Raw genomic sequence first — 12128 nt, 5'->3', positions numbered from 1 at the left:
TTACTTGTGGAAGCGTTAGAAAATAGAGAAGGTAGGGAATACACAGAGTACACGAGAGAGACAGAGAGAGCAGAACTTCAAGGCTATATTCAAAAACTGAAAAAACACTTTGTACATACAACTATGGTCAATAGCATTATTTATACAACTCCTCGTGGGACTAACAGAAGTACCACACACTTCAATGCTCACACGAGCATCTGACACTTACTACGAGACTATAATTGCCTAGTAGACTACGCTAATACTAGGCTTCCGGTTACTGATTTGATCCGGCTAACCGGCTCCCCAGCTCACCAGCTCTGTTGCTTGCCGGCTCTGTTGCTCATAGCATACCGATCCGTCTCGCTTGCCGGCTAAGGATTATTCAGCTTGCCGCTCAACATCGTTGTAGTATAGTATAGGTTGCGGGTGACCCGGGCTCGATCCCCGAAAACGGCGCGAAGGGCGGGGCAAATCTCCTGTCATCTTCTAGGACATTCTTTCTACCTCCGTTGGATTATCTATCCCTTTCAAACACTTGGGGGCTATATTTTCGACATTCCGGTACATGGTCCGAGCAAGTAGTACAAATGATATATCCTCCAACAGCAACATGTCGTTGTAGTATAGTGGTGAGTATTCCCGCCTGTCACGCGGGTGACCCGGGTTCGATCCCCGGCAACGGCGCGAAGGACGGGGAGAATCTCCTATCATCTTCTAGGGCATTCCTGCTCATTCCGTTGGATTCTCCATCCCTTTCAAACACTTGGTGGCATATAGTGGGTTGTCAGTGAGCGAGGGCCTACACTACCATAATCTCGTCCGAGTGCACACATGGGTATTACAGTTCATATGCGGACGAACATATTCGCAAAACATGTATTTGCGATGAAACCGGGCCATGTTTTCAACATTCCGGTACATTCGAGCAAGTAGTATAAGGGATACTTCTTCCAGCACCAACATCTCGTTGTAGTATAGTGGGGAGTATACACGCCTGTCACGCGGGTGAGCTGGGTTCGATACCCGGCAACGACGTGAAGGGCATGGCAAATCTCATGTCATCTTCGAGGCCAAATCTCATGTCCGTTGGATTCTCTATCCCTTTAAAATAGTGGGTCGTCCGCGAGGGAGGGACTATATTACCATGATCTCGTCCGAGTGCACACTTGGGTATTCCAGTTCGTATGCGGACGAACATCGTCACATAACATGCATTTGCGACGAAACCGGGCTATATTTTCGACATTCCGGTACATGGTCGGAGCAAGTAGTACAGAGGATATATCCTCCAACAACAACATTTCGTTGTAGTATAGTGGTGAGTATTCCCGCCTGTCACGGAGGTAACCCGGGTTCGATCCCCGGCAATGGCGTGAAGGACGGGGAAAATCTCCTGTCATCTTCTAGGGCATTGTTGCTCGCTCTATTGAATTCTCTATCCCTTTCAAACACTTGGGGGCATACAGTGGGTTGTCAATGAGAGAGTGTCCATACTACCATGATCCAATCCGAGTGCACACATGGGTATTGCAGTTCATATGCGGACGAACAGCTTTGCATAACATGTATTTGCGACGAAATCGGGCCATGTTTTCTACATTCCAGTACATGGTCTGAGCCACTAGTACAGAGGATACATTCTCCAACACCGACATGTCGTTGTAGTATAGTGGAGAGTATTCCCTCCTGTCACGCGGGTGACCCGGGTTCGATCCCCGACAACGGTACGAAGGGCGGGGCAAATCTCCTGTCATCTTCTAGGCCATTCTTTCTCTTACCACCAGATTTTATACCCCTTACGACAACCTGGGGGCATATAGTGGGTCGTCAGCGAGGCAGGGTACATATTACCGTGATCTCGTCCAGGTGCACACATGGCTATTCCAGTTCATATGAGAATGAACATCGTCACGTACCATCTATTGGCGACGACACCGGGCCATGTTTTCGAAATTCCGGTACATGATCCGAACAAGTATTACTCACCACTATACTAAACTTCCTCCAACACCAACATGGTGTTGTAGTATAGTGGTGAGTATTCCCGCCTGTCACGCGGGTGACCCGGATTCGATCCCCGGCAACGCAGCGAAAGGCGTGGCATATCTCATGTCATCTTCGAGGGCATTCTTTCTCGGTCCGTTGGATTCTCTATCCCTTAGGGGCGTACAGTGGGTCATCAGCGAGGGAGGGATTATACTACCATGATCTCGTCCAAGTGCACACATGGGTATTCCAGTTTATATGCGGACGAACATCGTCACATAACATGCATTGGCAACGAAACCGGGCTATATTTTTAACATTCCGGTACATGGTCGGAGAAAGTAGTACAGAGGATATATTCTCTAACACCAAGATGTCATTGTAGTATAGTGGTGAGTATTCACGCCTGTCACGCGGGTGACCCGGGTTCAATCCCCAGCAACGACGTGAAGGACGGGGCAAATCTCCTGTCATCCTCTTAGGGCATTGTTGCTCGCTCCGTTGGATTCTCTATCCCTTCCAAACTCTTGGGGGCGTACAATGGGTTTTCAACGAGAGAGGGTCCATACTACCATGATCCAGTCCGAGTGCACACATGGGTATTGCAGTTCATATGCGGACGAACAACTTTGCATAACATGTATTTGCAACGAAACCGGGCCATGTTTTCGACAGCTTTGCATAACCTGTATTTGCGACGAAACCGGGCCATGTTTTCGACATTCCAGTACATGGTCCGAGCCAGTAGTACAGAGGATACTTTCTTACTACACCGACATGTCGTTGTAGTATAGTGGTGAGTATTCCCGCCTGTCACGCGGGTGACCCGGGTTCGATCCCCGGCAACGGCGTGAAGGACGGGGCAAATCTCCTATCACATTCTAGGGCATTGTTGCTCGCTCCGTTGGATTCTCTATCCCTTTCAAACACTTGGGGGTGTACAGTGGGTTGTCAACGAGAGAGGGTCCATACTACCATGATCATGAGCACGAGGTCGTTGCCTCCGTCAACTCACTGTTGTACATTCTAACATAGTGATAGTTTGCAACCTGTGGGCTGCCGTGGTTTTTTCCCTAGTTTGTGATTTTCCACGTAAACATCCTGTGTACTCTTCTCTTCTTCGTGTCGTGCATTCTTTCACCGTTTTCTGTGCATGATTCGAAGCTCGGTTCTGGCCGATCGTTGCGTATAGGGAGCTTGTAGTTCCCGTCATTTGCGACGAAACCGGGCCATGTTTTCGACATTCCAGTACATGGTCCGAGCCAGTAGTACAGAGGATACTTTGTCCAACACCGACATGTCGTTGTAGTATAGTGGTGAGTATTCCCCCCTGTCACGCGGGTGACCCGGGTTCGATCCCGACAACGGTGTGAAGGACGGGGCCAATCTCCTATCATCTTCTAGGCCATTCTTTCTGTTACCGCCAGATTTTATACCCCTTACGAAGACTTGGGGGCATACAGTGGGTCGTCAGTGAGGCAGGGTACATATTACCATGATCTAGTCCAAGTGCACACATGGGTATTCCAGTTCATATGGGAACGAACATCGTCACGTACCATGTATTGGCGACGACACCGGGCCATGTTTTCGACATTCCGGTACATGACATACAAGGGATATACCCTTCTCTAGATTTTCTTATTTGATGATTATCGTAGGAATGCAAAGAGGTTCCTGAGCCTTCATATTGCGATTCAACCTATAGTATAGTGGTGAGTATTCCCGCCTGTCACACGGTTGATCCGGGTTCGTTCCCCGGCAACGGCGCGAAAGGCGTGGCAAATCTTATGTCATCTTCGAGGGCATTCTTTCTCGGTCCGTTCGATTCTCTATCCCTTTACAACACTTAGGGGCATACAGTGGGTCCTCAGTGAGGGAGGGACTATAATACCATGATGTCGTCCGAGTGCAGACATGGGTATTCCAGTTCATATGCGGACGAACATCGTCACATAACATTCATTGGCGACGAAACCGGGCCATGTTTTCGACATTCCGGTACATGATCCGACCAAGTAGTACAGAGGATACTTTCTCCAACACCGACATGTCGTTATAGTATAGTGGTGAGTATTCTCGCTTGTCACGCGGGTTCGATCCCCGGCAACGGCGTGAAGGACGAGGCGAATCTCCTGTCATCTTCTAGGGCATTGTTGCTTGTTCTGTTGGATTCTCTATCCCTTTCAAACACTTGGGGGCATATAGGGGGTTGTCAACGAGAGAGTGTCCATACTACCATGATCCAGTCCGAGTGCACACCTGGGTATTGCAGTTCATATGCGGAGTGGGTTGTCAACGAGAGATGGTCCATACTCCGAACAAGTAGTACTCACCACTATACTACGCTTCCTCCAACACCAACATGTCGTTGTAGTATAGTGGTGAGTATTCCCGCCTGTCACGTGGGTGACCCGGGCTCGATCCCCGGCAACAGCGTGGCAAATCTCATGTCATCTTCGAGGGCATTCTTTCTCGGTCCGTTGGATTCTCTATCCCTTTTAAACACTTAGGGGTGTACAGTGTGGGTCGTCAGAGAGGGAGGGACTATATTACCATGATCTCGTCCGAGTGCACACATGGGTATTCCAGTTCATATGCGGACGAACATCGTCACATAACATTCATTGGCGACGAAACCGGGCCATGTTTTCGACATTCCGGTACATGATCCGACCAAGTAGTACAGAGGATACTTTCTCCAACACCGACATGTCGTTGTAGTATAGTGGTGAGTATTCCCGCCTGTCATGCGGGTGACCTGGGTTCGATCCCCGACAACGGCGTGAAGGACGGGGCAAATCTCCTGTCATCTTCTAGGGCATTGTTGCTCGCTCCGTTGGATTCTCTATCCCTTTTGTAAAAATAATGTGCGGAAGCAAGGATGAAGACCGAACAGAAGGAAGGAAACTCAAGTTTAATGGAGAGCTTGAGCTTACGCAGTATACGCGGGAGAGACAGAGAGAGAGTGAGAGAAAACACAAGAACTATATTCAACCTCTATTCTCGACTCTATACATATGTGTGTTCAATGAACACTTTTATACAATTTCTAGAAGGACTGACCGAAGTACTGACAGTACTTCAATGCTCATTGAGAACTCCTACACTAACTCCCAAATATATTCCTCACGGAATATCTTTCCTAACGGCCTCCCGGTTTACGCACCGATCCGGCCCTACCTACGCACCAGTTTGCGTATCGGTTTACGCATTCGGCCTAACCGATTGTTCCCAACCGATCTGTTCCTCGGCTTCTTCAGCCGATCCGGCCGATGTTGAGCTTGTCTCTCAACACTCCCCTTGAAGCTCAACTTGAGGCTCTTCTGGATCTTTGGGCTCACAGCTTCGGTTCCTCCTGGCTTCACGCCTCGCTTGCGCTCCTCGACCTATTCGACTCCGCGCGCTTCTACCCTTCCGGTCGGCTTGTCTGCTCACGTGGCCCTAATCAGCTCTTCTGTTGTTGCAGTGTTGACGCTTCTCCTGCTTCCTTTTCTTCCGCTTGGGCCTCGGTTGATTCAGCGTATCTGAATCAAACATCCGAACCGACGCGGCTACCTCCGATCAGTTTTCGCTCTCGTCCGAGTTGGTTGTCTCCAACTCGTCTTCGGTCTTCTCGCCCTCGATGGCGTCATCTTCCCCATGCATGGTTGGCTTCAGCTTTCTCCTTTGGCTGCTCCCCTTCTGTCCGCTTCCGGACTTTTCCGCGGGTCTGCCCTCGGCTTCTTCAGCCGATCTGAAGTCGAACTCGACAACTGACTCGGTGTCGCGGTCTCCGCTCCTTTCCTGCTGCCTTGTTTGGTCATTTGGGACTGTTCTCCCCCTCAAGTTTGGCACGTCGAGGTGACGCAATCGGAGCGCACCTGAGAATTGCCGCAACTTGTCGAGACCAAGAGGCTTTGTGAAGATGTCGGTAGTCTGCCGATCCGTCGGAACGTAGTGAAGTTCAACCTCACCGGAAAGGACACGCTCACGGATGAAATGGTAGTGCCCTCAATGTGCTTGGTCCGTGCATGGAAAACGGGGTTTTTCGCGAGCTGGATGTTGCTGAGGTTGTCGCAGTAGATCGTCGTCGGATCTGACACCTCCTCCCTCAGGTCCTTAAGTAGCCGTTTCAACCATATGGCCTCGCATGTCGCGACAACCGCTCCTCGGTACTCAGCTTCGGTGCTCGACAGTGCAACTGTCGGCTGCTTCTTACTGCTCCACGCGATCGCGGCACTCCCGAGAGAGAACGCGTATCCGGACGTGGATCGGCGATCGGCGGCGTTGCCAGCCGAATCAGCGTCGGTGTAGCCGACTAACTGCGCGGCTGCATCGGTTCGATATAGCAGTCCCCGGTCCTTAGTGCCATTGACATACCGAAGTATGCGTTGCGCACACTAAAGGTGCTCCTCGGTAGGTCGCGCCATGAACTGACTGATCACTCCGACCGGATAACAGAGGTCGGGTCGGGTGATGGTCAAGTATATGAGGCTTCCGACAATATGTCGGAACCTCTTCGGGTCGCATGCCTTTCCCGTATCGGGATGAAGCTTGACAGTTCTGTCCAGGGGAGTCGAGACGGACTTACAGTCGGCCATCCTCAATTTGAAGAGCATACTCAGAACGTAATGACGTTGGCTGATCAATATGCCTTCGGGGGTACGGATGACTTCGATCCCTAGGAAATAATGAAGGTCCCGCAAGCTGGACCTGCACGCGGTCGATTTCACCGAGGTCGGCGCTGGTGATGACCAAGTCATCAACATATAGTAAAATACTAACCGGTCCAAGTCGACCTTTCCGGATGAACAGGGAAGAGTCTGATTTTGACGTGACGAAGCCCATCCGACGCAGTTGTTGTGTGATCTTCGCGTTCCAGGCACGCGGGGCTTGCTTCAGTCCGTAAAGGGACTTCTTCAGTCGGCATACTACCAAGGAGTACGTTCCGGAGTGAAATCCGGGGGACTGTACCATGTACACCTGTTCCTCAAGGTCACCTTGCAAGGACGTATTCTTTACATCTATCTGATGTAAGTGCCACCCCTTCATCGCAACTACTGCGAGCAAAACACGGACGGTCGTCATTTTCGCGACCGGCGCAAACGTCTCATCGTAGTCGATGCCGTGTTTTTGCGCGTAGCCCTTTGCCACTAGCCGAGCCTCGTACCGATTGACCGAGCCATTGGTGTTGTACTTGACCTTGTACACCCACATACACCGGATCGGTTTAACCCCTTTTGGTGCGTTAACTAGGTCCCAAGTCTCGTTCTCTGCCAATACGTGCATCTCTTCCTCCATCGCGGCACGCCAATTCGCGTCTTTAGCCGCTTCTGTGTTAGCTCGCCTCGTCCTCCACGTCCACGGGGCCTATCTCCCTCCGTGTACAACATTCTGTTGTCGGTGTGCGTGCTTCTAGATGCACCCGCGTGGTTCTCCTCTACTAGGAGCATTGACTGTAAGTCGAAAAAGGATGGCGTATTTTCTCGGTTACACACAGCCGTTCGGAACGCTCCGAAATTCGACGCCAAACCTCCAAGACAGATCTGGACCATCTCTCTCTCCTCGATGTTGACCTCTATGGAGGCGAGCGAGGCGTAGATATCCTTGATCTTCGAGGTATAGTCCGCCACCGACAAGTCGCGTTGTCGTAGGTTGCTCAACTCCTGTCGGAGCTGAAGCTTCCTAGCTGTGGTGCTCGCGGCGAAAATTGTTGACCGGTCAGAAGAGCAAGGACAAGTGGGAAGGCGGAGTCGGATCGGATAATAGGAACTAAATAATAGTATAATTATTATTCGGAGGGACGGATCCGGTACAGTTGTACCGATCCGGATCCGGACCGATTCGGATGCCGGTTGCCTAAGCCCATCGATTGTAACCTTGCCGGATGCCTATAAAAGGATCCGATGATTTGTAAATGCTTTATGGAAGTAATACAAATATAATTATTGCGTGTTTATCTTCATCTTTGTATTGTTTTACCATCTGTGCTTAGTGTAATCATCTTACGCGTGTAACCTAGCATCCAATCCTTACCACCCCTTTGGAGAAGTGTCGGATAGACACCTGTGTTGAGGCTAGTCCAGCCAGGCAGACAACACTATTTTGGCGACCACGATTCCTGCAAAGTGCAGAGGACAACCGGGGGATGGATGTCTAGACCAAACGATGACCACATCACCGAACGAGGGAGACGATACAACGAAGGCGAGCAAAGACGGGAAGCCCTGCAGCAAGCCGTCGACGAGATTCGGCGAGATCGGTCATTCTCCAGAACTCTTCGAAGAGTCGCAGAAGAAGCACTGCAGTTCCGGGTTCTGCATGTCCCCGACGAAGGCAGTAGCATAACAAGCCTGCAAGAGGCGGAAACGATACTACAGACGCTCGCCGGTGGCCTTACGGGACAACACGGCCGCGTCCACGGCAAAGTTCCTGTACGAGTGCATATGGTGCCGGTATGGATGCCCGATCGAGCTTATAAGTGACCAAGGAGGACACTTTCTCGGGCAGGTAGTAGAAAGCCTGACGTCATTTTACGCGGTGGTACATAAAAGGAGTACTCCCTACTACCCTCAAGCCAATGGACTAGCGGAATCGACGAACAAAACTCTGCAGAACATCCTACGAAAAATTGTCAACGAGAACCGGACCGACTGGGATACGAAATTGCAGAGCGCGCTATGGGCGTACCGAACAACGTACAAAACCAGCATCCGGAAAACCCCGTTCCGACTAGCATTCGGTTTAGAAGCGGTCATGCCGGTAGAGTTCCAGATCCCCAGCTTACGGATCCAGGTAAAGGAGCGCTTAAGTGAGAAGGAGTCCGAACGAATCCGGCTGGCGACGTTGTTGGAATTAGAAGAAAACCGAATAGCCAGCTTACTACAACTCGAACTGGACCAAAGGAGGAGAAAAGCTTTCGTGGACCGACACCGGCGTGGCAACGAAAAGGAGTTCGAAGTCAGGAAACCGGTGCTACTGTTCTAGACACGGATGGGGAACATGCCGGGAAAGTTGTGGTTTCGGTGGACCGGACTGTTCTGGATCACCAAGGAGTACAATGGGTCATATCAGCTCGGCACGTTGTCTAGGGAAGTCATCGGTAAGTGGGCAAATGGGTTTCGGCTAAAGCCGTATAAGGGAAATATGCCAGCCAACCCGTTCAAGCAAGACCCGGAAATCCGGCACGATGAGGAACCTACACCGACAGACGCTACTGCAGATATCCGGACCAAGGAAGAACCGACACCGATACTGACGAAGACTATCCCGGAAAACCGACAGAAGGATCCGGTATCAGCTCGAACCGACCCGAACAAATCGGGGGGGACCAGAAAATGACGTGGTACAAACAAACAGAAAAAAAAAAAAAAAAAAAAATCATAATAATGATGGGGAAATCACAGGAGGTGGGAGCGCCACCATGCAACGAAGAGGCGCCATGAAGTAAAGGAGGACGTGCGCGTACTTCCTATTTAAAGCATAGAACGTGGGCACCGATGTACGAGGTATTACTCACATGCAGCAAGCAAAAAAGGACTTACTAATTATGGCGGGAGATAGACATGCGCGGGAAACGAAAAAGGGCGGCTCGAGGCAAAAGCAACTATATAAGATACAGGCCTGCGAAGGACTTACTTTTTACGAATTTTCCTACACACAGGCGCAGAAGCACAGAAGAGCGATCCAACGCATAGCGCACACACATCCCGATCCCGAACAACAGACAGCAGAAGAAGAATTCGAACCAATGGCACTGTCGGAAGAGGCACGCCAATGGATGATGGAGAATGGGTTAGAAGGATTGTTGCGGATCGCCGACGCTCCACCACACGCAGAACCAGAGCAGGCGACAACATTGATTGATTTATCAGAAATCACGGAAGGAGCGGTGCAGGCGCTCACAGGGATAAAAGGAGGAGGACTTCAAACGATCGAAAACCCTTCAAGTCAAATCCTGTTCAAATATTTCGGTGAGTATTCCATCAGCAGCAAGGCGTACCGAACACAGGGCGGAGAGAACCTGCTGTTCGGAGAAGTGGCCCGCGCCATGATGGAATACGGATTCGTGAATTCTCGTCCCCCGGCCATAGCCAGGTACCGGGCAACGTTCCTAATTGCAATGTACGAAGGATTACAAGTGGACTGGGTCCATTTCATAACCGAAGGATTGAAGGAGGCCATCAAGAACCTTGTGGAAGGAAAAAAGCCATGGGCCGGGATAGCACAATGGCTAACGGTGTTAGTCCCACCATTGCTCCCCATCAAACAAAAGAAAAGAGGTCGGTAGGAGACGACGCCGAAAAGGTCACAAAGCGCCGACATATCCTGGAGAAACACACCCCCGGATAGACCCAGAAAGAAGTAGAACAGCGGGAGGAAGGACCATCCCGACAGCAACAGGAACCGGCAACAAAGGCAAAACCGGCATGAAAAGGTAAAGGAAAACCGGCCGAGGAGGAACTGGTAGCGCTCAAACCAATCAATATAACGCTGCGACGGCCAGAACCGGAACCAGAGGTTTTTATACAAAAGGTCCTTCTGGTAGCCGCACCGGAGGAGGAAGCTGAAGCAGAAGACTCATCCGAACCACTAGTAAGACTCCCAGCAAGACAAGGTCGGGAGAGACGGGCGAGAGGACCGGCTCCACCAGTTGACAAAACTCAGCAGCGGGCGCAAGGACCACCTCCAGTAGCCGAGGCGGAAGTAGTACCGGAACCCGTACCGAGGGAAGCAGTACCGACACTGGTTTTGCCGGACTTCAGAGAACCGGTCATTCCAGAGAAGAGGAATGAACAAGCGCCGGAGCCAGAGAAAAGGCCGGAAAAACACCCTGAGATAAGGAGTAGAAGTGAGCAATGCTACTCCGACACAGGAAGCACAAAGCCACAATGGCTGAGATGGCTTTCGGAGCAGGTATCGCGAGTAGCGGACCAGTTAGAGGAAGAAGAAACGTGTAGGCAACACCTAACGCATACAACAACACATGATTTGGTCGCGCTCCGAACACAGATCCAAGAATTGCAAGGGGAGTTGTTGCAGGTAGCCTTGCAAACCGGCCCTGAGACCGAAAAAATAATAGAAACCTTACGAGAGGAGTTAAAAGCTCAGGAGGCATTAAGGGAAAAAGAAAGGGAGCAGCGGAAAGCGGTGGAGGTCGACAGACGGAAAATTGAAGAAGGCCTCCGGAAAGGCCGAGCCACTAATAACCGACTGCAAGAAGAAAAAAAGAAGCTGCAAAAGGAGAAGGACCGACTGCGTCGACAGGCCGAGCAGGAGATAGAACGACTGCAGGAAGAACTCCGACAACAGAAGGACCAGGACGACCGGTTAAGAGCTCAGGTAAGCAGAAGCCTGAAGCAGAAGACGGCGGACTTCGACCGACTCTACCGAGATCACAAGCAGGCCGAGTCGGACAACAAGAAACGGGCAGCAGACTACGACCGGCAAATAGAGAAGCTGAAAGAACAGCTGAAAGAGACCCGATTAGACCTGGCTAAGACAATGGACGAGGTCAGTGCCAAAATGGAAGCATTGTCGGCGGAAATAACCCAAGCGACGGAGAGAAGGAAGGAATTAGAGGTGCTAAGGCGGGAAAAGCTGGATCTGACCAAGATCAGGAATGAAGAAAAGGAAAGATCGACCTTCACGATCAACAAGCTGCAAAGTGCCTATGAAAAGAAAAAAGCGGATTACGAAGCCCAGGCTCAGATAATGGCCAACATTATAAAACGGGCAAGGAAGGAAAAGCAAGAAGCTTATGCGCATGCTAAGGCGGGGGTGACCGGATCAAGCTCATCATGTCATGTTGGAGTACCCGAGCTCAGGGAAGCATCAACGAAAGTACGGAAAAGCTATGGAAGGAGTGGTCACAACAGGCAGCCGAGCTGCAGACACTCCGAGCTGATGCCGAGAATCGGAGGAAGACCGGTGACAAGTTCTACAAGATGGATGAAGAAAGTATCGTCGCCATTCGGGAAGAATTGTCGGAGGTTTTCTACGCTTTAGCGGAAGAACATCTCAAAGAAATCCGAGGGTTGGTAGAGAGGTTGGATGACGGGCAGCTCGCAACTCAGTTGGAGTTGGAGAAATACGAGCAGGACCGGTTACGACAGGAAGCCAAGGGAAGAACGACGCCAATCACTATGAGTGAGGGAGAGCGACCGGCTGAAGCT

At 50.9% G+C, this 12128-nt stretch overlaps 2 non-coding genes across 2 annotated transcripts; both read left to right on the top strand.

Moving 5' to 3' along the window:
- The first annotated feature begins 597 nt into the window (after positions 1-597).
- TRNAD-GUC (transfer RNA aspartic acid (anticodon GUC)) lies at positions 598-669 on the top strand. Its single transcript has one exon. It is a non-coding gene; the product is annotated as a tRNA-Asp (tRNA).
- Positions 670-2750: 2081 nt separating this feature from the next.
- Positions 2751-2822, top strand: TRNAD-GUC (transfer RNA aspartic acid (anticodon GUC)). The gene has a single exon. It is a non-coding gene; the product is annotated as a tRNA-Asp (tRNA).
- Positions 2823-12128: the final 9306 nt, after the last annotated feature.

Source organism: Azolla caroliniana, unplaced genomic scaffold (genome assembly GCF_043228905.1).
Source record: "Azolla caroliniana isolate FFs.n. ecotype wild unplaced genomic scaffold, voAzoCaro1.0.p SCAF_11, whole genome shotgun sequence".
Lineage (NCBI taxonomy): Eukaryota > Viridiplantae > Streptophyta > Polypodiopsida > Salviniales > Salviniaceae > Azolla > Azolla caroliniana.
The sequence above is the reverse complement of the archived record's forward strand: the minus strand, read 5'-3'. Positions and strand labels throughout refer to the sequence as shown.